The sequence below is a fragment of the Balaenoptera acutorostrata genome, chromosome 5, assembly GCF_949987535.1.
Source record: "Balaenoptera acutorostrata chromosome 5, mBalAcu1.1, whole genome shotgun sequence".
Taxonomy (NCBI): Eukaryota; Metazoa; Chordata; class Mammalia; order Artiodactyla; family Balaenopteridae; genus Balaenoptera; species Balaenoptera acutorostrata.
Genome location: NC_080068.1, coordinates 21,595,986 through 21,621,975, shown reverse-complemented (window position 1 = coordinate 21,621,975; position 25,990 = coordinate 21,595,986).

Sequence of the window (25,990 nt, the reverse complement as noted above, 5' to 3'; positions counted from 1 at the left end):
CTTTTTAGCTCTTCTTTCTGGGCTCCAAAATCTAGACTCCAGTAAGTGTACAGAAACCAACCAGAATGATCTTCCAGACTGGAGATGTTTTATTAACTCAAGAAAGGTGAAAAGTAAGGACTGAAAATAAATGAATACATGCTTAAGAATAAGAACCATCTGTAGGTCACTGTGTAGTTAATTTTGTCACAAATCTTGACAACAAAGTAAGGACAAATCTTATATTAATTTTTAGGAAAACTGAAAACCTTTAACCCTGTTTCTAGTTCAGGCCATGTTGTTTTTCTTTCTAAATCTGATGACATTCTTGTTTACCACACATTTCTTTTCTCTTATTGGTTCACACTTCAGTGTTGTTTCCTGATAGAAAGGCTTTTGCTTTCAGGTACTGTACATTTGCTTGCTCAAAATTTAACTACAGCCTTTATTTAACAGTGAGGGACAAAGCGCTGGGGACTAATGACAGCAGCCACAAACTCCTGGGCACTTACATACCTGGCATTTCATTAGTCTCTCTACATCAGCGGTCCCCAGACTTTTTGGCACCAGGGACTGGCTTTGTGGAAGACAATTTTTCCACGGACCGGGGGTGAGGGTGGGGGGATGGTTTTGGGATGATTCAAGCACATTACATTTACTGTGCTCTTTATTTCTATTATTATTACATTGTAATATATAATGAAATAATTATACAACTCACCCTAATGCTGACAGGAGGCAGAGCTCAGGCGGTAATGCGAGCAATGGGGAGCGGCTGTAAATACAGATGAAGCTCCGCTCACTCACCAGCTGCTCACCTCCTGCTGTGAGGCCTGGTTCCTAACAGGCAGTGGACCAGTACTGGTCTGTGGCCTGGGAGTTAGGGACCCCTGCTCTACATGCATTACCATACTTAACTCTCACAACGACTGTATAAGTTAGTTTATTATCTTTTTATTTTTCCCAGGTATAGAAGAAGAAATGGAGGCTTCGGGTTCCTGCCTAAATCTACAAATTGGAATGAAAATACGTCTCTACTGATCATAAAATCATTGTTCTTAACCCTTCTGTTGTCCTCCTTCTTTCAAGCAAATCTGCAGCCTATGCTGGGAAATGCTTTATCTCTTGGTTTCTACCACGGTGCTGTGCTTTTGTGTCTCTCCACCATGAACTGATAATTCTACTTCCTGGATCTTCTCTATTGTATTATTCTATCTGCACCACAGTAAGGGAAGGGATTATATTCCATCAATTTTGTCAGGAAGAATAATTTACTGATTGGGCAAAAAGTATGTTCTTATATTAGGGGACATTTGGATGCACTGCTACTCCCTAGGTAGCACTGTGAAACTTCACTGGAGACAACTATTTCATGTCCTCTTTTGTGAGCATAATGAGTTGAGTTTTTATCATCCATTAACACCTTTTCTTACATAATCTAGAGTCACATCCTATTTGCACGGGCCCAGTGAGTTCACAATAAACAATCACAACTATCATTAGCTTAGGGTTTAAATGACTCAAAGGCTTGGTGCTCCCACCTTACCTTATTCATTTCTAGAAACTGTTCCCATCCTCAACACTTGTTTTCTAGGAAGAGAACATCTTACATTCATCTTCTGTTTTTCCCTTATTTACCACAAAGAGTTTTTATGAACTAAAATAAAAATAGGAATGCATATTTGGAAAAATCCAAATATGAACATATACTTTATTTTAGCAAATAAAAATGTTTTCTATGAATGCTCCTTTGATCCGAAGATCTTTAAGTGTTTATAAAAGACAGCTAACTAAGCTTTTCTATAGTCTTATAAATCTTACTAGCTGCTCTTAAAGCACCTTCTTCTTACAAGTGTTAGAAACATTCAAGGAGGGCTTTTAATCCCATTGAAAACCAAAGAAAAATAGGCTGTACTATCATACCACTTTTCAACAAAGGTGAAAAGTAAATGTCCTCTGAAGTGTACCCAAAATCTGCTTCCTTGATTACCCAAAGCCTTCCAAAGACTAAGAGAAAGGGCCTTTCTTTATAGCCAACAGAAGGTCATGGAGTCCACTCTACCATGTGCCTCTTCTGCCTTTGTTTAGCAAGTTTAAAAAGATGTTTTACATAGAAGAGTTTAATCAAGATCTCTTGTAACTGATTTAAAATCCTCTGGAGGTGTCAGAGAATGATGAAAAGTTCAAATTCAAGTTAAAATTGCTCTGGGCAGACAAAATTTGTTAAGTTCTTGGTTTGGGTTCAATTCATTCAGCCTTGGTAGAGTGAGGTAGTGTATCCAGTTTGGGGAAGGCTGTTGACAGAATGCTTTCCTTGGGTCTTTTTCCTTGCCAGTTCCACATGCTGGTGAAGTTGTAGATGTGAATGCCTTACTTGGAGGTGGACTGCTTTCTTACGCGCAAGTAAGGAGAATGAAATAAACACTTTGCTCTTTTGCACTTTTCTCAGGTTTCTTATCTGATTTCATTGAAAGCTCAGTTTTCTGTACTACATTTTTAAACACAGTGGCCTTAATTTCACACTTGCTCAACAGCAAGTGCAGAAACTCTAAATAAATTAAGAACAGGACAATAGGACCATACATCCAGGGAACTGCTACACATACACTCATACTCTCTTCCAAAGTAATCTAAAATGAAACTTTCCCGGTAACAAATAAAGTATACTAGTAATGAGTTGAGCAGTTTTATGGCTTATTGGTCATTTTCTTGGTAATATCTCTGATCATTTCAAATACTCACACACAAAATGAGTTTTCAAAATGGGAAATAGCACTGAACATTAGGGTAATGGGTTCAAAAATTGAAGCCAGATTTATGTAACAAAAAGGGTGATTTCTAATTGGCTTAAACCTCCACATTTAATGAAAAGATGTTCTTGAAGAAATTACCACATATCAAGAGTTATTAATCAACTATTCAAATATTTGTTCCCAAAAGGCAATTAAAATCCAGTACAAGTCTTAATTCAGATGTGTAACTGACAAATTGAAACTAATTGGAAGTATCCAATTTTAAAATTTTAACTGGTATAGTCCAGATAACCTAACAAAGAGAAAAGCTTTGTTAAAAATAGAATATAAATGTCAAGTAATAAAGTATTATTTGAAAGGTGAAACTATGAAAAGCTCAGTATCTATTTGTAATAATTTTTTTGAGAAAATACCATTGAATTAGAGATATAGTGAGTCATATCATGATAATCAGTACTATGGAAAAGCTAAATAAACAATCAAAACTCTCTTATATTTGATCATATGTTGTTGTGTACTTTCACTTGAATATGGACTTAACTTCTGAGAATTCACAATATGGTAAAATAATTCATATACTGGTATCTCAGAGTTCTTGATAATTCAGTACTGAACTCAAACTTTATCTTTATACTACTTATATAAAGAGAATTTTATTAAGCAAATTAAAATAATAAGTGAGATTACAGAGGAATGCATAACATCGTAAATGCATTGTCTTTAAGTGCTTTATAATTATATTTACCAACAAGTAATTTATCAAGTGCTCAGCATTTTATATGAATTATCTCATTTCATGCTCATAACCTATGAGGAATACCCAATTAATAGTATCCCCATCTCATAGATGAGGAAACTGAAGAGTAAAAAGACTAACTTCCCCCCAAGCCATTCAGTCAGTAGATAATGGGGTTTGAATTTGGAGAGTGTTCGACTCCAGGCTCCTAGCTTGCACCACACTTCTTCCCGGTGGACTCTGAGAAACAAGCTCTGTTGGTGTGAAAACGTGGGGGGAAGGGGGGGATGGACTAGAAATCAGGATCCTTTGGTTGCTTCCTTCTTTACTCACACACTGTTACAGTCTCAGATGACCTATGGAAGCACGTACCCAACCTGCTCTCAGTGCAAAGAGGTGACCTTTCCTCTCATGCATGTGTTGAATGCTCCCTCTGTGCCAGGCATGGCTCTCAATGTTTGGGATACATCCCTGAACAAAGCAGGTAAAGGTATATATCTAGCAGGGGGAGACAGACAATAATCTATTACAACATAGATAAGTATGTTATATAACAGTTTAGAAGCCACTAATTGTCGGGGGGGAAAAGGAGTGGTGAAGGGGATAAGGGCGTGTGTGTGGTAGGGTGGGCTGTATTTTCAACAACGTGATCAGGTTAGAGCGTTTTAAGCTTACATTTGACAAAACGCTTAAAGAAAATAATAGAGTTAGCATACAGAGATATCTGGAAGAGAAACGTCAGGGCACAGGCACTGCTGTTAGATCTTGCCTGCCAGTTCAAGGAAGAGCAAGGAAGCAAGCATGATGTGGGTGGAGGGTGGGGAGGCAGGGAGAGCAGTAGGAGGAAAAGCTGGGGAGCTAGCAGGCTTCCTGGGCCTGGCAGGCTGAGGCGTGGATTTTGGTTTCCTCTCTAAGCAAAATGAGGAGAGACTGCAGGATTTTGAGCAAAGGGGTGACCTGATTTTTAAGAGATGGCTGTAGATGCTGGGTTGAAAAGAGAAGATAGGGACCAAGTTGCAGAAATGCAGGGGAGAAGCGATGGTGGCTGTGACAGTGGTCGCAGTGTGCAGTAGTGAGAAGTGGTCAGGCTCTGCATTCACTTTGAAGGCAGATTCAAAGGATTTCATAATAATTAGATGTAGACTGCAAGAGAAGAAAGCCCCAAAGAAAGCAAACGAGCAGCCTTAAAAAGGAAATTCTGGCATATGCTACAACATGGATGAACCATATGCTAAGTGAAACAAGCCAGTCACAAAAAGACAAATAGTGTATGATTCCAATTATCTGAGGCACCTGCAGTAGTCAGAGTCACAGAAACAGAAAGTGGAATGGTGTTGCTGTGACCTAGCCAGGGGAGAGTGAAATAGGGAATTGTTACTTAAGGGATGTAGAGTTTTGGTTTTGCAAGATGAAAAGAGTTCTGGAGATCGGTTGCACAACAGTGTGAAGGTGCTTAGGACTACTGAAATGTACACTTAAAAATGGTTAAGATGGTAGATTTTAGAATATGTGTATTTTACCCAAATTAAGAATTTTTTTTTTTTTAATTTCAGAAAGGAAAGAAATTAAGTCAAAGATGACTCCAAGTATTTTGGTCTGAATAAAGGAAAGAATGGAGTTGCCAGCCTTAGATTAAAACCTAGCCCAGGTGATAGGACTTATCCCCTCTAAGAAAGCCTCAAAAAATCGGATCACAATTCTCCACCATCCAAGGAATGTTTATTTTCCATTAAAGCTGTAGTTTTGCTACTTATAGTTGAAGTTTCCTCTAAGAAGAGAGTTTAACATATCTTCTTTCTGGGAGTTCTCCCGCAGTGCTCCTGTTCATACCATGCTTCGTTGTCTTCTACGTGGAAACAGCGAGTAAATATATGCTCTCTAATCCGTGCGAATTTAATATCAGCATAATGCAATTCTTAATACCTACCAATGCATAACAGCACCCACTCTGCTTTATTTCTACATTTTGATGGCTTACGAACAGCATGGCCATTATCTTCTATTCCAAACAATTGCTTACAATGCCCTCTTGCTTACACTGCATTGTAACTTATGCCCATTATAGTGACTCCTGTCAACTTTTATGAGAAAATCCTCTTAATATTATTACTTCCAACAACCGAACATTTTATCACCTAACTCGCCTTCTGGTATTGCTTTCTCCTTTTTTTCCCCACTGTTTTTCCCCCACTTGGAGCATGTGGCCTTGATATCACTCTTGAATCTCACTGCCTCTTTACCTTTCTGTGTGAATAACCATGGCTTGAGCTAGATGTGTATGTGTAGGCTCCTCTGGCTCTGGAGGAAACTCTGCTCCTCTGGGACAATTTTCTTTGGCCAAGAAGAATATGTTGAGGAGGTGGGGATTGGGAAGAGTGGAAGTGATGGAAGGCAGTCAAACACGACCTGTCAGTAAAAATCATTCATTTCAATTATTCCCATTAATGGGACTTTTACTTTCAATGTTTCTGTAAAAGATTTGATAATTCTTTAGAACAATATAGTCAATTAAAGCAACAGTTGTTTTCTCTGTTGGATTGACTCACATACCCTCCTTTCTGCCTTTTTCTAGAATGCCTTTTTTACAGAGCCGCAGGGTCTAGAAAATAAAAATCTATATTTCCCAGACTCTTACGGAATCAAGGTTCTAAGAGCAAATTAGGTTCCATTAATTCAGTGTAATCAAGTAAGATTTAGACAGCCAAAGTACAAATGAAGCCATTTTTGCCTCTTTTGACTGTTTGATGAATAGGCAGTCTCAATGGAGGCAATTTTTCTCTATTTTGGCTTCCTGCTGCCTGAATCACAGCTATGAGATATGCTTTTAAACTCAGTATTGCAGGAGTAGCCACAGAGGTTGCAGAAAAGTTCCATGGCCCATCAATGCTGAGACATTCCTTGAGCATCAGCCTAAGAGCCCATTTTTCCAACTGTGCCAACAACCCTTTAATGATCTGTAAGTACCAGACTGGCTGTATGAAACTCCTGTCTCCCTAAAATGGAGTGGTTTCTGTTTTCAGAACTGAGTCCTGAGTAATGCACACTAACATATGTGCAAAGAGATGTGTTCAAGGTTGTTCAGTGCAGTGCCGTTAGCAATGGCAAAAAGATGAATATCAATAAGTAGAGATTGGTTAAGCAGATAGCACTGAAGCATACAGAGAAACAGAGGGATTTTCAGGTATTAATACTACATAATCTCCAAGTTACATATCTTGAGTGAAAGAGGCAAGGTGCAGTGCAGAGTGTATATAGTATGTTACCGCTTGTTAAAATAGTATAGAAAAAGACATAGATATGGAAGAATATATAAGTATATAAGAAACTAATCACCTTGTTCACTTCTGGGGGAAAAAATCTAGGTGGCTAGACAGAGAGAGGACACAGAATTTTTACTATGCACTTTTTTTTGGTAGCTTTTGAATTCGGTATCATGTTACTATGTTTGATATCTGCGTTCCTCCTCTTCCTCTTATTCTGACTTGTGAATATCTTTACTCCAATATTTCCTGGTCAATTCATGTCTTTTCTTGCCATTTGTTTCCCATCCCCATCCTGTAGGTTTTAGTAATTTTCCAGGCCAAAGGTTAGGGAAGGTTCGAGGAGCATTGCTTCAATAAAGGCAACTGAAGAATTTTGAGGAAGAAACAAAGCCCTAATTCCTAGGACTTAGTGGAAAGATCTGAGAAAGAGAAGCTGAATGTTTAGTGAAAGTTGCTACACTGAATCTAGTTAAAATACAGAAAGAGATCCTGGAAGAAAAAATTGGGTGATCATTGTTTCATTGCATTGAAAACTGAACCCAGTCTGAGGCCTTAAGAACTATTACTAATTCTGTTTCCAATTCTTATTTTTTGGACATGTACATTGACCCACAGCTACAACACCTATTCTCCCTACAGAGATGGCAATTTGTCCTCTTTATTTCACAGGAAGTTGTAATATTCAATAAGCTAAGTTTTCGCAAAGGACTAACATAAAATGTAATATGAAGCCAAAAAGTTTTAAATTTAAAAAATAGTATGAATGGGTGGAATGTCTAAATAGACATTTCTCCAAAGAAGACATAATGGACAAAAGCACATGAAAAGATGCTCAACATCACTAATTATTAGAGAAATGCAAATCAAAGCTACAATGAGGTATCACCTCACACTGGTCAGAATGGCATCATCAAAAAATCTACAAATAGTAAATCCTGGAGAGGGTGTGGAGAAAAGGAAACACTCCTACACTGTTGGTGGGAATGTAAATTGATACAACCATTATGGAGAACAGTATGGAGGTTCCTTAGAAAACTAAAAATAGAGTTATCATCATATGATCCTGCAATCCCACTCCTGGGCATATACCCAGAGAAAACCATAATTCTAGAAGATACATGCAACCCAATTTTCACTGCAGCACTACAGGCCCCCCAATTTTCACTATCTACAATAGCCAGGACATGGAAGCAGTATAAATGTCCATAGATAGAGGAATAGATAAAGAAGATGTGGTACATATATACAATGGAATATTACTCAGCCATAAAAAAGAGTGAAATAACAGCATTTGCATCAACATGGATGGACCTAGAGATTGTCATACTGAGTGAAGTAAGTCAGACAGAGAAAAACAAATATCATATGATATCGTTTATATGTGGGGTCTAAAAAAGTGTTACAAATGAACCTGTTTACAAAACAGAAATAGAGTCACAGATGTAGGAAACAAACCTTATGGTTACCTGGGGGGAAAGGGGAGGAGGGATAGATTGGGAGACCAGGATTGACATATACACACTACTATATATAAAATAAATAACTAATAAGGACCTACTGTATAGCACAGGGAACTCTTCTCAGTACTCTGTAATGACCTACATGGGAAAAGAATTTTCAAAAGAGTGGATATATGTAAATGTACAACCTATTCACTTTGCTGTACAGCAGAAACTAACACAACATTGTAAATCAACTATACTCCAATCAAAATTAATTTAAAAAATAGTATGAACTAACAGGTCAAAGTTTCATACAGTTTTCTCTAAACTTTTAAGGACAGAAATCAATAGAGCCACAAGCTAATTTATAAAACAGTCTAATGATATGCTCAGTTGAAACCAGATAAGAACGTATACGTAGTAGAATCAATAGTGATCATGGTTAGACAAATTACTTAGAAAGTGGAAAGTGTCATTGTTGTACAATGCACACAAAGACCATGTGTGTGTGGGTATAATAAGGGTGACCAATAGAGTGGGCCATTAGATTCAGACTTCTAATTTTAACATAGTCATGCTGGTAACAACAATAATAATCTAGTTAATATTATTTTATGTTAGACATAACAGTATTTGTTTTATGTATTTATTCTCCCAAATACCTATGTAATACATGATATCATCTTTATACATGGGGAAACTAAGATTTAGAGAGGCTAAGTTAATTGCCTAGCATTGCAAAGCTAGCTAGTAGGTGACAGCCCAGACTTTGCTGGATGAACAGGTTTGAATTCTTAAAAGCTACTTTATATTATTGGAGTCTGTAGAGCAGCTACATTTGTTTTGCATTTATTTATATGTCTTCTTCCCTGTGTCACAGGGACGATGGTATAGTGGGTTCAGAGGTGCCCTTGTATTCCTCAGGCCATCCTATAGGGAACCGATGGACAGAGTCCCTTTCCACGGAGAAGTTCTTCTGAGAGTGGAAATGTTTGCACTCCCACCCCTTGGCAGGTGAAAAGCCAGATTTTGTAAAATTCCATCATAAATATACTATTTTTACATGTGGGACTTAGATCATAAACCACATCCATCTGGAAGGACAAAAGGACTGTGCATAATTGAGACACTGTCTGCTCTCCCTTCGGTGAGGCAGCGTGCTGAGCCATTTGCAGGAATAGCTCTCCTCCTGGGGATGCTGTCTGGGGAAGGAAGACACGATCCCGGGCCAGTACTCTTGGCAAGAGTGTATCAAGTGGGAAGTTCCTGGGCTTCTGAATATTTTGCAGTTTCAACTGAGATAGAAAGAACATGAATATTTTCTTCCTTTTCCCTTCATGGATGAAGTAGTCTTCACCTACTTAAAACACAGTTTACATAGAGGATGCCTTCACTGCCTTCTAAGACGCTGGAGACTCCCACATGTGACAATTGTAAAACTTGGCTAAGGAAGTCACCTCCTCCCTTACGCCCCGTACACACAGCTCTCAGAAATCGAGTGTATTCAATTAAAGTTTGACTTAACTAGTACTTATTTTTTACTAGTAACGAACTCAGAAGTCCTCAGAAAATGCAGCAACTTTCATCAGAAGCACAGCCTAGAAAGGAAAGTAGAGCCTCAAGGGACATGGTATCTCAAAGGGCAGTTACCATGTGATTGGCATCTTGCTTTCTTGCAGTTTTCCGGAACTGCAAGAAGGAAAGAGCAGGAGCTGTATCTAGGGAAATCTGCCTACGGGCTTCAAGTTCTAGGCATTTGCTTGGCACACTGGATAAAAATGTCTGGGGCACAGAATTCTGTGTTTCCAGGTTCCTTAACATGAAATTGACAGATCATAATTCTTGCTCACTTCCTTGTGAGGGTTGCTGTGATAAGCAGCAGAGCATATGCAAATGATAAGAAACCAGCTCCTAATTATTTCTCCTCTCAGAGCTCAGAGGAGTAGAGCCATGTGTTCTTGCCCATGAGGAAAAAAGAAAATCCTTCCACAGGATTCCATTCCTAAACTCCTCAAAATGTAATGAACACTAACTCATTTCTACTCCTTTCTTAAGTTGTTTTCAAATAATTTCGTGTTTGGGGAAAATTCACAGTATTTACTATGAGCAGACTTTTTTGGTTTTGCACCTATCATTTCTACAAGAAGCTACAGGAAGAAGCAACTAGAAGGATAGAAGATGGTGAAATTAGTAAACGTGGTCCCTCACAGTGGGTAGCCAAATTGATCCTCTCAATGTCAATGACTCTACATTCTCCTTTCTAGAAAATGTGAGAAGTTGTTCCTAGAGATTAGAAGGGTCACGTAAGTAATAGATCTGAGGAAGCAACTAAATTTGTGCCTATGACATAACTCTTAAGTATTTAAAAAGTGAAACATGTAGCAAAGTCTCCAGTGGTTGTTGATATGCCCAAAACCTTTTTACTGAAAAATCCAGCCTCATTAAATTAGAAGCATTAGTACTGCTCCTTTGTTTTCTCCTGGGCTAAGCTCCTCTGCTCGTTTTACGAGGAAAAGGTGATGAATGGATATGAAGGATATTAACAGTCTGTCTAGCACTTTGTATAGTTAAGTATAAATTCCCTGAAAAACACTAGGTCTTGTTCACGTTTAAGATTCAAGCTCATGTCTTAGGGACTAGATTCGCTCACTCTGAGCAGAAAAGCCTTTACTGTAAAATATTATTGTTCGCCCATCTAGTTCATACACTTCTTAATAATATCTAAAGGAATAAACCCTAGTTTAAAAAAAAATCTTAAGCCAAGAATAATCAGACCTATCCATTGTAATTGTCTCTATAGTTTACTAAAATCAAATACAAATATACCCTCTGTATATAAACATGTATACACACATACATACATGTATGTCACATAGAGAAAACATGTATACATACATACATACATGTATGTCACATAGAGAAGTAACAACCACCCCCTCAGTTATCATCAGTGCTGCTAATACCACCTCTCACATACCTCATAATCTGCTTGACCTTCACATACAATCCTGAAGCTACTAAGAATTTCTCACTAGGGAATGTGAAAATTTGAATGGAAATTCAAGTGACTGAAAGTCTAAGTGAGAAATACGTAAGTCTCTGATGCTGAATTCCCCAGAGCAGGCCTAATTCCTCCACTGGCTTCTCCAGCTTGTCTACCCATTCTGGACAAATCCTAGCATTCTGCCTATATATTTTGTGGTTCCCTTAAGTGAGTTAGAGTCAGTTTGTTGCTTGTGAACAGAACTCCTCAACAGAGCCATGTATCCACATACATGCATAGATGCCTGTATTATGTATGGCTGTCATCACAGAATAGATTTGTTGGCAAATATAGTCCCTCCCCACTAGACAAATGATGAAAAAGTAGCCAAATGGGATTCAGCCATGAAAAAAGAAGATGGTAATAGTCCTTAAGTTTTGAATAAATATTTTAATCTCTTTAAGCCTCAATTTCCTCATCTGGAAAATGGGCCTAATACCTAACAGAAAGATTTATTGTAAAGATTAAATGTGATAAGATAAATAGACTCTCCCTTTATGCTGGAGCCCCTTATTTTGTGATCTCTTTCATCATCACCATCCTGTGTGCTTTCATCTGGTCAGCATTACACACCAGCCTGGAACAACGGTTACTCTCTCACACCAGAACTGACACTCTTTTGCTCATAGTTCAGACTTCTAAAGGAAGAGTTTAATTAAACAGCACTTGGAAAGCTCTAACCATTTCATAATCCATAGATCGCCCTATTTGCATGGAATGAGGATATTCTGTCAATGTAAACTACACAGAATTGCTTGCCACAATTGCTCTCTATCTTGTGCATCAGTAAGTATTATTTATTTTTAGACCACTCAGGATTTTAGTAGGAAGAGCACAACTTCCAGATTAACTACTATCAGAAAAATACTCTCTCAGTACTCAGGGATATTCTGGGCTTCCTTTCCAGGTTTCATTTCCAAAGTCCCTGCCATTTTACCCCACAATATTCCCTACCCCCTGCCCTCCAGTTAGCCCCAGAAATCACACAAAGCCAATGGAAATATGACCACTGACTTCAATATTTTTGGCGTGTAGATGGATCCACCCACAGTGTTTGCCTAACTTTGAAAATATTTTTTACCCTCTCCTACATGGTTGCCAAAAGACATTGCTGCCCAAAATCTTTGAGTCAGAGGCTGTATGTAGGCGCAGCTTAATCTGCTGTATGAACTCATGCAAGTTAACTGACATTTTTTGGTCCATGACTCATCATGTCCCGTCAGTTTATATGAATACCCCTTTGTCAGTTTGTGGATTGAAAGGAATGATCAGTGCGTCAACCATAATATTGGATGATTTTACTTTACTTTTTATTTGCATTCTTTTTCACACTGTGTTTCATCTATAGTGAATGACCAATTCCACTGTTTACAGCAGAATAATAATGTAAAGTGAAATATTTCCCTTCAAGTTCTCACCCCCAGCTTTCTCTTGGCTTAAACTTTTACTGTCTTTTATAAAAATTAGTATAAATAGCTTTTAAAATTTTTTTTTGGTTGATTTTATTTAAGAATAACAAAGATTAGTTCTGGTAGAGGCATTCCTTTGAGAAATGGCAATGGAAATTAACTAAGAGTATCTACCTTGAGTAGAGGAATTGTGAAGTTTATTATTAAGTCGGAGTGGAGGTAGTAAACCATAAGGCACAAGTCTTCATATAATCTATGAAATAGAAGAATTACAAGGAATTTGTTAATTTTTCAAGAGAACTGTTCGAGGAGGAAGATGTTTTTATTCTAAACTCTTAGTCCTGATTCTTAGACAAAAATAATCTTAGAATAGAAATGGGAAATTTAGCAGGTAAGTCCCTTTGCTTCAAATCTATACTTAGCAAATAGTCCTTCCTAGTTATTATTTGATTTCCTGAATTCATCTACATATTCAACTCCTAGAACTGTGCATAGCACAGAAGGGTTCTCAACAAATATTTGTTGACAGGAAAAAGGAATAAAAGAGTATATTAAAAATGGCCTCATCTGACATGTCACCATTTCTCATGTGGGAAGACTAAGTAAAAAAATGAGAAAAACTCAGTGAAATTACTCATTACTACAGGTGACTAAAAGTAGATGATATAGAGTGGCCTGTAGATTATACTGAATTTTTAAAAGACATTTTGAAGGAGTAATCATCAAGGAGATATTGACTCTTAAATGCTTGTATTAATAAGCATTTATTTACCACCTATTGTTTTTAAAGCATATGTGAAAAGAAGCTCAGAAGAACTGGATGCTTTGTGTCAAACAAAATACTTAAAAAAATAACATGTAAAATGCACCAAAAACCTTTATAAAATATTTCTATTTAAATATAAAAGTAGTCATAGTAAGGAAGAAATTGGTAAATCTGGGATTAAGGAAGAATTCTGGGGCATTTATTATTTTGTATAATTTTTAAGGATAAATAATCTTACAACCCATTAAACCTCCCACTTAGGAATTACAACAGTTAGCTTACACCATACAGAACATTTTCTCCAAAAGAAAAAAAAAAAAAAGATTTAGAGGAAGAGCATTGTAAAAGTATAATTTTTTTTAAAAAAGGTAAAATCAGTATTTTCATGAAAATATGAAATGAAAACATCAAGGATTTTATTCAATTCATTAATTAATGGGGGATCCAATAAACTGTTATAACCAGGTCAAAGAACATTTGAGAAGCTAGTCATATGTGCAATAAAATATAGAACTGTGAGGATAAAATAGCTAGGTTAGAAATAAAACCAAGGACTTCCCTGGTGGTGCAGAGGTTACGAATCTGCCTGCCAACGCAGGGGACACGGGTTGTGGTCTGGGAAGATCCCACATGCCGTGGAGCAACTAAGCCCGTGTGCCACAACTACTGAGCCTGCGCTCTAGAGCCCGAGAGCCACAACTACTGAGACCACGAGCCACAACTACTGAGCCCGCGAGCCACAACTACTGAGCCCACTTGCCTAGAGCCCATGCTCCATAGCAAGAGAAGTCACTGCAAGGAGAAGCCCGCACACCACAACGAAGAGTAGCCCCCACTTGCCGCAACTAAAGAAAGCCCGCATGCAGCAACGAAGACCCAACACAGCCAATAATAAATTAATTAATTAATTAAAAAAAAAAAAAGAAAGAAAACAGATTTATGTCTTACAGAGTAGTTAACCATACCATTTGGGGTTGTCTCTTCTGTAGGAAAGAAATGATTTGCCTCCCTACCAGACAAAAATCTACAAGTTAACCTCAATCCCACAGAGCTGTAAAAGAACCCAGCTGCTAGACAGTCCAGCCGGCACTGCCCTAAAAGCACACTCAGCAATCTCTTTTGCCTGTTTCCAAATTTTAGAGACCTTTCCCGACAGCATCAATACATCTCTATTTAGCAAGCCTCTCTCCTTACAGTATATTTAATGAGTTCAATGTATATTTTTTTCATGGTTGCTTTTAATCTGAGCTTATTTATTTGGAAGAGGGATAAAAACTATAGAATCAGGAAATACTAGAAACTCCCAATTCCTTTTGATTCCTACACTTTCAAAATATTATAACTTCTCCTTTAGTGAAATATTTAGGTCACGCACACACACACACACACACGAGAATGTAAAGTAAAATGTCTAAAAGACAATTTCCTCTGCTATAATGTCCACAGGCAGCATTTAGTAACATGTGACTAAACAAGAATGAAGTAAATGTAGTATCCAAGGAGTGACTGCGTCATCAACTTTCCTCCTCATCACTGAGGGTAAAGACTAGGCAATTTTTGGCTGTAAGGTTGCAAGAGTCACACAGGCCAACTTGAGGGTACATGTACATTAGGACTGGCAAGTTGTCAGGGCAAGACGTTGCTGGAGATGAACTCAAGCCTCTCCCTCTCTCTCCCTTCTTCCCTTTCTCCCTTATTCTCATCTAATCTTTATTTTTTAGCCTCCCTGCCTCCTGTTCACTATACGATCTGTCTTCTCAAAAAGAAAAAAAAAAAAAAAAACAGCCATTCACCCACCACATTCTGAGTAAATTCCACAGAGAACTACAATGATTAAGAGAGCTAGTTACCAGCGACTCCCTTAGGAAAAGTCCTTTGTGCTATGACAAGTTATGGATTCCCACCAGCTAGCATATATGAAAATAATATTATATTTGTATTGAACCTATTAAAGTAATAAGTTATATTAATACAGATCCTATTATTTAAAATTCTTGCATATCTTAAAACCAATCTCACTTTGTAATTACTTATTTTTCTTTAACTACATTGTTGGATTAAATATTTTTAAAATATACAATAAAATGTAATCTGTGAACATAGAAGTGCATGATTCGTAAGTGTACAGTTCAATGAATTTCCACAGAGTGCATCAGCTTTGTAACCAGCACTCAAATTGAGAAAGAGAACATTCCCTGTATTAGAGAACTCCTCCAAGTTCCCTTCCAATACTACTCTCATCAAGAGAAATCAATATCCTGATGCTAAGACTACAGTTTTGCCTACTTTTGTACTCAGATAAAACATTTTATTCCCCCCACCAATAAAAACAAATTTGTAAACTGATTAAATAATAAATAGAAAAATCAGAGATAAAAAACTGAGTAATTGAAATGTTTTCACAAAGAAAACACCACACTTAGACAAGTTTTACAAGTTTACAAAACAAACTATAGGAAATATTTCAGGAACAGGTAATCCCAATCTTACAAGTTTTACAGAAACTAGTAAAAAGAGCAAAACATCTCAACCTATTTTACTGATACTCCAAATTTGAAAAGCAAAGCACAACAAAGAAAAATTACAAGCAGTTGACTTTGATGAACATAAATACAAGAATCCAGACGAAAATATCCTAAACCAAATCCAAGATTCTATATAAAAGAAAATATATCATGACCAACATAACTTTATCCCAATAATTTAACACTGGCTTGATATCAGAAACTGATTAATTTAATTCACACATTAACAAATTAGAAGATAAAAACTTGGCAATCTCAACTGTGCAGGAAAAAAGTGATGAAATTCAGCATATATTAATGATAGAAACTTTGCATAATCTAAGAATTAGGAAGAAAAGCTTCCTAATATAAAAGTAAATTTATAAAACTCCCATAGTGAATATCATAATTAATAATAAAAATTTTTAAACAACAAGAATTTTCTTTAATATTAGGAATGCATTAAGCATATCACTGTTCTTTTCATAATTGTCCTGGAGGTCCTGGCTAGAAATGTAGAAACAGAAGAAGAAATAGAAGTAGAAAGATTATAAAGAAAAATGTTAATATTTTCAGTAGATATAACCAGTAATATAAAAACCCAAAAGAAACTGAAAAAAAATTTGAATAAAAAAGAGAGATTTATAAGTTTCTTAAACATTAAGTTAATGTACATAATCCAATTACATTTTTATATAACTTTAAAAATCACTTAGAAAATATCATTTTAAAAAGATGACATTTTTTAAATAGCGCAAAATAAAAAGCAATAAAAAAATAAATCTACCAAAAACATATTCATGCTTATCATGGAGACAATTATAAAACTTTGTTAAAACACATTAAAGAAGGCACTATAAAATGCAACAGCATAACATACAGTAAGATAGAAAAGGTCTATATCTTAAAGAAGTAAATTCTTCCCAAATTGATCTAAAGATACAGTTAAAATTTCAACAGGGCTTAGACAAACTTGAAAATTTTAAATATTAAAATTAATGTAAAAGATTATCCAAGATTATCCAAGAATAACAAAAAGGTCATTAAAAAAGGAAGCATAATCTGAGGGGACTTGTCTTTTCAGATATGAGGGTCTGTTTTCAAATTATTTTACATGAGACAGTGTAGTATTGGAACATGGCAAATAATAAGAGAAAGGGCAGAATAAGGAAGAAAGGGTGTCATGCATACATATAAACTTTGTTTATGAACAAAACTGGCATTGCAGATCAATGCAAAAGGGATGGGTTATTCAATAACAAGGAGAGCGGATGCCTGTACTTTGAATTGTAAAATTATTTTGTTGTTAAAATGTTTAAACATACAGAAAAAATTTTAAATAGTAAAATGATTACCTTTATCCCTGTATTAGTGATGATTCTCCAGAAAAAGTGAGTCCAAAATAGGATGGGGGGCGCCAGAAGACTGGAGACTCAGGGAAGAGTTGCAGTTTGAGTCCAAATGCCTTCTTGTTCAGGGGAAGTCAGTCTTTGTTCTGTTAAGACTTTCAACTGATTGGATGAGATCCACCCACATTATGAAGGGTAATCTGCTTTTCTCAGAGTCCACCTATTTAAACATTAATCACATCCAAAAAACACCTTCACTGAAACGTCCAGAATAATGTTTGACCAAATATCAGTGCAAGTTGACACCTAAAGTTATCATCACTGTAGCCATAATCTATTGAATAAATTTAAAACTGTTAATATTTTGCCATTTTTGCTTCATTTTCTTTTTGCTTATTTTAAAGTAAATTTACAGACATCACAATATTTAATCCTATATACTTCAGCATGCCTTTATAAAAATGAAGGACATTATCCTCCGTTATAACCACACTAACATTACTATAACTAACAAAATTATCAATAATTCATATGTAACATCTAATTCCAAGTCAAGATTCAGTTTTCCCCAATTGTCTTAAAGTGATGTTTATATTTGGTTTGTTCAAACCAAGATCCAATTAAAAACCACACACTGAATTCAGTTGTTATGTCTCTTCAACCTCCTTTAATTTAGAAAGTCTCCCAGCCCATCTCATGTTTCTCATTGATCCTACTCCTGTAGGATTTCCCACATTCAAAATCTGACTGATTGAATCATAAATCATTTTAACTTCTTCCTCCATTGTCTTTGTTTTCTGTAAAATGGAAGTTAGATTTAAAGATTAATTTGATTCAGATTATTTTTGCAAAAATACCTCATAAGTGATGCTGTGAACTTCATTTTGTATCACATAATGATACTCCTAACGTTAGCTTGTCTCACTTGATCACAGGGTTAAGGTGGTGATGAATCCTTTCACTGTAAAATTATTTTTCCTCAAGTATGCAGCTAAAATACGTAGGTTGCTACCTTGGAAACATGAAATTATTCAGTTCTCCATCATTGCTTCACCTAATGGTCTTTTCATCCACTGATGATTCTTGCCTAAATCATTTAAACAATAGGGTTATAAAATGGTGATTGTTTGACTATCATTTCTTAGCTGACCTTTTTCTGTTCAGAAGAGCTTACTCTCATGAACCAGGGTTATTTGGTAAGTCTAAAATTAAGCTCCTATTAGAAAGACTGAATTGCTGCTTATTTATTTCCCTCTAATGACAATTTTATTTTTACTACAGAATTAATGTAATAGTAATCTATAATGATTTTAAAGTACATTTTGTTAATTTGAATTTTGTTTATTTGCTATTGTTTTCACATTTTTCCTTGTAGATTAATGGATTACTGTATACCTGTTGTTTTGTCTATATTATTTTCATACTCAAATTGAACCCCTTCAAGGTTGTTCCTGCATCCTTTTTGATGGAAACCCTTTGATCTTGGCAAGTTTCCTTGTTTCCTGGCCAAAAAGATGCCTTGTCTACATTTCCTAGCCCAAACTTGAAATCAGTCAATTATCAAAAGGTTCTACTTCCTTTGCAAGGAATGGCATTTAGAGATCAGAATCTGGGCACTTGAAGAGTTTATTGATATTGAGGTGTCATTTCTCTAGGTCTTTTCAGTGCATAGAACTAAATAATCTATATATTTAAAATCATGAGTTTATATTGATATTTCCAATTCAAATCTAACTCTTTTGTTTTTATACTTAAATAATTTTTCTTTTATACCAAAAATATTTGTTTTATTTACTTTGTAATGATATCAACACAACGACTTTCTTGCCTTATCCTACAAAATACATAAAGTAATTTCAAAAAGTAATACTAGTTTTACTACAAATAATAAAACTATTTTTAAAAGTTGAAAACTTCTAGAGCATTTTTTTTGTTCTTAGACTATATCCCACTAAGAATGTATAATGAAAAGTTATTTTTGCAACTATGCCCTTATACGTTACCCTTAGTCCCATTTTTCTTCATACAATATTTATTAGTTCCCTACTATGAGCAACAAATTACCAGCTTACAAAATTATTCTATTATTTACCTTCCTTTTCCCTATCATCTAACATGAAACATCCCATTTGAAACAATAACATCGTTTTGATTTTTTTTTTTTTTTGCACTCTGAAATACACTTAGGCTTCTTCTGTTTAATTTGTCAGTTTTAAATAATACCTGTTGATTTCCACTTCTTACCTATGAGGCAATGCAATTATCTTAATCAATTATTTATCCTACTTTTCTCCTTCAAGCTCTGTCTTCTCTCTTTCCTTCATAAGTTGTTATTTTTACACTATCAGAGCATAGAATACTAGCATACTATTCTTCACACGTTATGTCAATAGTTGTTTAGACCATTAATTATATATCCACTGTTCAACACTAATTCTTTCATCAAACTTTCCCCAATTATCACTCTGGCAGATTTCTCAGGAAAATCTCACAAGCATAATATTCGCTTAAATTCTGCATGTTCAAACAGTTTTTCTCTGGTCTTGATCCCTGAAGGATAGCTTAGCTAGATATTATATCATTGGCTCATTATTTCCTTGCACATCTTATAGACATTGCTATACTATTTTCTGATAAAATATTGTTGATGAGAGGTCAGAGGCCGACCTGCTTTCATTTCCTTTGAAAGAACTTGATCCTTTTGTCAGAAGCCCAGAGAAATTTATCTTTAGTGTCTAATTAATGCCAGGATATGCTCCAAGTTGACAATTCAGTGTGTAGATTCAGGTTTCTATAATTTCAGGAGAATTTCCTTGAATTATATTTTGAAATATTAGTTCCGTTCCATTTTTTTCTTTTTTGGGGGGGGGGTCTTTATATATTTATTAGGTTTACTTTACATTTCTTCTATACCTGTCAATTTTTCTCAGATTTTTTGGCTCTCTTTTTCCTTATATCTGCATAGTTTTCTTGACCTTCCTCATTTCTATCATCTATGCCCCTGTATTATACACTCATATTTTGATCCCTGTGTATCAATAATTCGTCTCCAATCATTTCCATTTCTCCATTTCTCCATTTCTGTGTCAATAATTTGTCTCCATTTGTGTCCTTTCTGTCAAAAGGACAAAAGGTGATTTTGTCCTTTTTGAAATTTTTTTTGAATTCTCTCAGATATCCTTTTATATCTCCTTTCTGTTTAAACCATTTCTTCTGAATTTTTGCAATTAGGCTATATAATGGATTTTTCCATTTTTGAATGCTTCATTTTTATTTCTGTGTTTTATTTTTGTTTCAATTTTCTTGCACTTTGCAGCAGCATTACTCTTATGTACTTTAAAAAAATTTTTTTTCAAGGTAACAGTAGTGTGTTTTTTCTTTTTAAATTGCACACGTCTATAAACCTAATAAATAGGTATTTTTCTAGTTTTTTTATACAGCAGGTTATTAGTCATCAATTTTATACACATCAGTGTATACATGTCAATCCTAATCACCCAGTTCATCACACCACCCCCTCACCCCCCACCCCCGTGACTTTCCCCCCTTGGTGTCCATACAATTGTTCTCTACATCTGTGTCTCAATTTCTGCCCTGCAAACTGGTTCATCTGTACCATTTTTCTAGGTTCCACATACATGTGTTAATATACGGTATTTGTTTTTCTCTTTCTGATTTACTTCACTCTGTATGACAGTCTCTAGATCCATCCATGTCTCAACAAATGACCCAATTTCGTTCCTTTTTATGGCTGAATAATATTCCATTGTATATATGTACCATATCTTCTTTATCCATTCGTCTGTTGAGGGGCATTTAGGCTGCTTCCATGACCTGGCTCTTGTAAATATTGCTGCAATGAACATTGGGGTGCATGTGTCTTTTTGAATTATGGTTTTCTCTGGGTATATGCCCAGTAGTGGGATTGCTGGATCATATGGTAATTCTATTTTTAGTTTTTTAAGGAACCTCTATACTGTTCTTCATAGTGGCTGTATCAATTTACATTCCCACCAACAGTGCAAGAGGGTTCCCTTTTCTCCACACCCTCTCCAGCATTTGTTGTTTGTAGATTTTCTGATGGAGCCCATTCTAACTGATGTGAGGTGATACCTCATTGTAGTTTTGATTTGCATTTCTCTAATAATTAGTGATGTTGAGCAGCTTTTCATGTGCTTCTTGTATTTCTTCTTTGGAGAAATGTCTATTTAGGTCTTCTGCCCATTTTTGGATTTGGGTTGTTTGTTTTTTTGATATTGAGCTGCATGAGCTGTTTATATATTTTGGAGATTAATCCTTTGTCCATTGATTCGTTTGCAAATATTTTTGCCCATTCTGAGTGTTGTCTTTTCATCTTGTTTATGGTTTCCTTTGCTGTGCAAAACCTTTGAAGTTTCATTAGGTCCCATTTGTTTATTTTTGTATTTATTTCCATTACTCTAGGAGGTGGATCAAAAAGGATCTTGCTGTGATTTATGTCATAGAGGGTTCTGCCTATGTTTTCCTCTAAGAGTTTTATAGTGTCCGGTCTTACATTTAGGTCTCGAATCCATTTTGAGTTTAGTTTTGTGTATGGTGTTAGGGAGTGTTCTAACTTCATTCTTTTACATGTAGCTGTCTAGTTTTCCCAGCACCACTTATTGAAGAGACTGTCTTTTGTCCATTGTGTATCCTTACCTCCTTTGTCATAGATTAGTTGACCATAGGTGCGTGGGTTTACCTCTGGGGTTTCTACCTTGTTCCATTGATCTATATTTCTGTTTTTGTGCTAGTACCACATTGTCTTGATTACTGTAGCTTTGTAGTACAGTCTGAAGTCAGGGAGTCCGATTCCTCCAGCTCCGTTTTTTTACCTCAAGACTGCTTTGGCTATTGGGGGTCTTTTGTGTCTCCATACAAATTTTAAGGTTTTTTGTTCTAGTTCCATAAAAAATGCCATTGGTAGTTCGATAGGGATTGCATTGAATCTGTAGATTGCTTTGGGTAGTATAGTCATTTTCACAATGTTGATTCTTCCAATCCAAGAACTTGGTATATCTCTCCATCTGTTGGTATCACCTTTAATTTCTTTCATCAGTGTCTTATAGTTGTCTGCATACAGGTCTTTAGTCTCCCTAGGAAGGTTTATTCTGAGGTATTTTATTCTTTTTGTTGCAGTGGTAAATGGGAGTGTTTCCTTAATTTCTCTTTCAGATTTTTCATCATTAGTGTATAGGAATGCAATAGATTTCTGTGCATTAATTTTGTATCCTGCAAGTTTACCAGATTCATTGATTAGCTCTAGTAGTTTTCTGGTGGCATTTTTAGGATTCTCTATGTATACTATCATGTCATCCGCAAACAGTGACAGTTTTACTTCTTCTTTTCCTATTTGTATTCCTTTTATTTCTTTTTGTTCTCTGATTGCCAAGGCTAGGACTTCCAAAACTATGTTGAATAACAGCGGTGAGAGTGGATATCCTTGTCTTATTCCTGATCTTAGAGGAAATGCTTTCAGTTTTTCACCATTGAGAATGATGTTTGCCATGGGTTTGTTGTATATGGCCTTTATTATGTTGAGGTAGGTTCCCTCTATGCCTACTTTCTGGAGAGTTTTTATCATAAATGGGTGTTGAATTTTGTCAAAAGCTTTTTCTGCATCTATTGAGATGATCATATGGTTTTTCTTCTTCAGTTTGTTAATATGGTGTATCACATTGACTAATTTGCATATATTGAAGAACCCTTGCATTCCTGGAATAAACCCCACTTGATCATGGTGTATGATCCTTTGAATGTGCTGTTGGATTCTGTTTGCTAGTATTTTGTTGAAGATGTTTGCATCTATATTCGTCAGTGATATTGGTCTGTCATTTTCTTTCTTTGTAGTATCTTTGTCTGGTTTTGGTATCAGGGTGATGGTGGCCTCATAGAATGAGTTTGGGAGTGTTCCTTCCTCTGCAATTCTTTGGAAGAGTTTGAGAAGGTTGGGTGTTAGCTCTTCTCTAAATGTTTGATAGAATTCACCTGTGAAGCCGTCTGGTCCTGGACTTTTGTTTGTTGGAAGATTTTAAATCATAGTTTCAATTTCATTACTTGTGATTGGTCTGTTCATATTTTCTATTTCTTCCTGGTTCAGTCTTGGAAGGTTACACCTTTCTAAGAATTTGTCCATTTCTTCCAGGTTGTCCATTTTATTGGCATAGAGTTGCTTGTAGTAGTCTCTTAGGATGCTTTGTATTTCTGCGGTGTCTGTTGTAACTTCTCCGTTTTCATTTCTAAATTTTATTGATTTGAGTCCTCTCCCTCTTTTTCTTGATGAATCTGGCTAATGGTTTATTAATTTTTTTTATCTTCTCAAAGAACCAGCTTTTAGGTTTATTGACCTTTGTTATTGTTTTCTTTGTTTCTATTTCATTTATTTCTGCTCTTATCTTTATGATTTCTTTCCTTCTGCTAACTTTGGGTTTTGTTTACTCTTCTTCCTCTAGTTCCTTTAGGTGTAAGGTTAGATTATTTGAGATTTTTCTTGTTTCTTGAAGTAGGCTTGTATAGCTAAAAACTTCCCTCTTAGAACTGCTTTTGCTGCATCCCATAGGTTTTGGATTGTTGTGTTTTCATTGTCATTTGTCTCTAGGTATTTTTTGATTTCCTCTTTGATTTCTTCAGTGATCTCTTTGTTATTTAGGAATGTAGTGTTTAGCCTCCATGTGTTATTGTTTTTTACGTTTTTTCCCCTGTAATTCATTTCTAATCTCATAGCATTGTGGTCAGAAAAGATGCTTGATATGATATCAATTTTCTTAAATTTACTGATGCTTGATTTGTGACCCAAGATGTGATCTATCCTGGAGAATGTTCCGTGTGCACTTGAGAAGAAAGTGTAATCTGCTGTTTTTGGATGGAATGTCCTATAAATATCAATTAAACCTATCTGGTCTACTGTGTCATTTAAAGCTTCTGTTTCCTTATTTATTTTCATTTTGGATGATCTGTCCATTGGTGTAAATGAGGTGTTAAAGTCCCCCACTCTTATTGTGTTACTGTCGATTTCCTCTTTTTGAGCTATTAGCAGTTGCCTTATGTATTGAGGTGCTCCTATGTTGGGTGCATATATATTTATAGTTGTTATATCTTCTTCTTGGATTGATCCCTTGATCATTATTAGTGTCCTTCCTTGTCTCTTGTAACATTCTTTATTTTAAAGTCTATTTTATGTGATATGAGTATTGCTACTCCAGCTTTCTTTTGATTTCCATTTGCATGGAATATCTTTTTCCATCCCCTCACTTTCAGTCTGTATGTGTCCCTAGGTCTAAAGTGGGTCTCTTGTAGACAGCATATATATGGTTCTTGTTTTTGTATCCATTCATCAAGCTTGTGTCTTTTGGTTGGAGCATTTAATCCATTCACGTTTAAGGTAATTATCGATATGTATGTCCCTATTCCCATTTTCTTAATTGTTTTTGGTTTGTTTTTGTAGGTCCTTTTCTTCTCTTGTGTTTCCCACTTAGAGAAGTTCCCTTATGATTTTTTGTAAAGCTGGTTTGGTGGTGCTGAATTCTCTTAGCTTTTGCTTGTCTGTAAAGCTTTTGATTTTTCCATTGAATCTGAATGAGATCCTTGCTGGGTAGAGTAATCTTGGTTGTAGGTTCTTCCTTTTCATCACTTTAAGTATATCATGCCACTCCCTTCTGGCTTGTAGAGTTTCTGCTGAGAAATCAGCTGTTAACCTTATGGGAGTTCCCTTGTATGTTATTTGTCGTTCTTCCCTTGCTGCTTTCAAAATTTTTTCTTCGTCTTTAATTTTTGCCAATTTGATTACTATGTGCCTCAGTGTGTTTCTCCTTGGGTTTATCCTGTATGGGACTCACTGCACTTCCTGGAATTGGGTGGCTATTTCCTTTCCCATGTTAGGGAAGTTTTCAACTATAATCTCTTCAAATATTTTCTCAGGTGCTTTCTCTCTCTCTTCTCCTTCTGTGACCCCTATAATGTGAATGTTGTTGTGTTTAATGTTGTCCCAGAGGTCTCTTAGGCTGTCTTCATTTCTTTTTTTTTTTTTTTTTTTTAATTTTATAGCTACTTTATTTATTTATTTATTTATTTTTGGCTGTGTTGGGTCTTCGGTTCGTGCGAGGGCTTTCTCCAGTTGCGGCAAGTGGGGGCCACTCTTCATCGCGGTGCGGGGACTGCTCTTCATCGCGGTGCGCGGGCCTTTCACTATTGCAGCCCCTCCCGTTGCGGGGCACAGGCTCCAGACGCGCAGGCTCAGTAGTTGTGGCTCACGGGCCCAGCTGCTCCGCGGCATGTGGGATCTTCCCAGACCAGGGCTTGAACCCGTGTCCCCTGCATTAGCAGGCAGACTCTCAACCACTGCGCCACCAGGGAAGCCCTGTCTTCATTTCTTTTCATTCTTTTTTCTTTATTCTGTTCCATAGCATTGAATTCCACCATTCTGTCTTCCGGGTCACTTATCCGTTCTTCTGCCTCAGTTATTCTGCTATTGATTCCTTCTAGTGTATTTTTCATTTCAGTTATTGTATTGTTCACCTCTGCTTGTTTGTTCTTTAATTCTTCTAGGTCTTTGTTAAACATTTCTTGCATCTTCTCGATCTTTGCCTCCATTCTTTTTCTGAGGTCCTGGATCATCTTCACTATCATTATTCTGAATTCTTTTTCTGGAAGGTTTCCTATCTCCACTTCATTTAGATGTTTCTCTTGGGTTTTATCTTGTTCCTTCATCTGGTACATAGCCCTCTGCCTT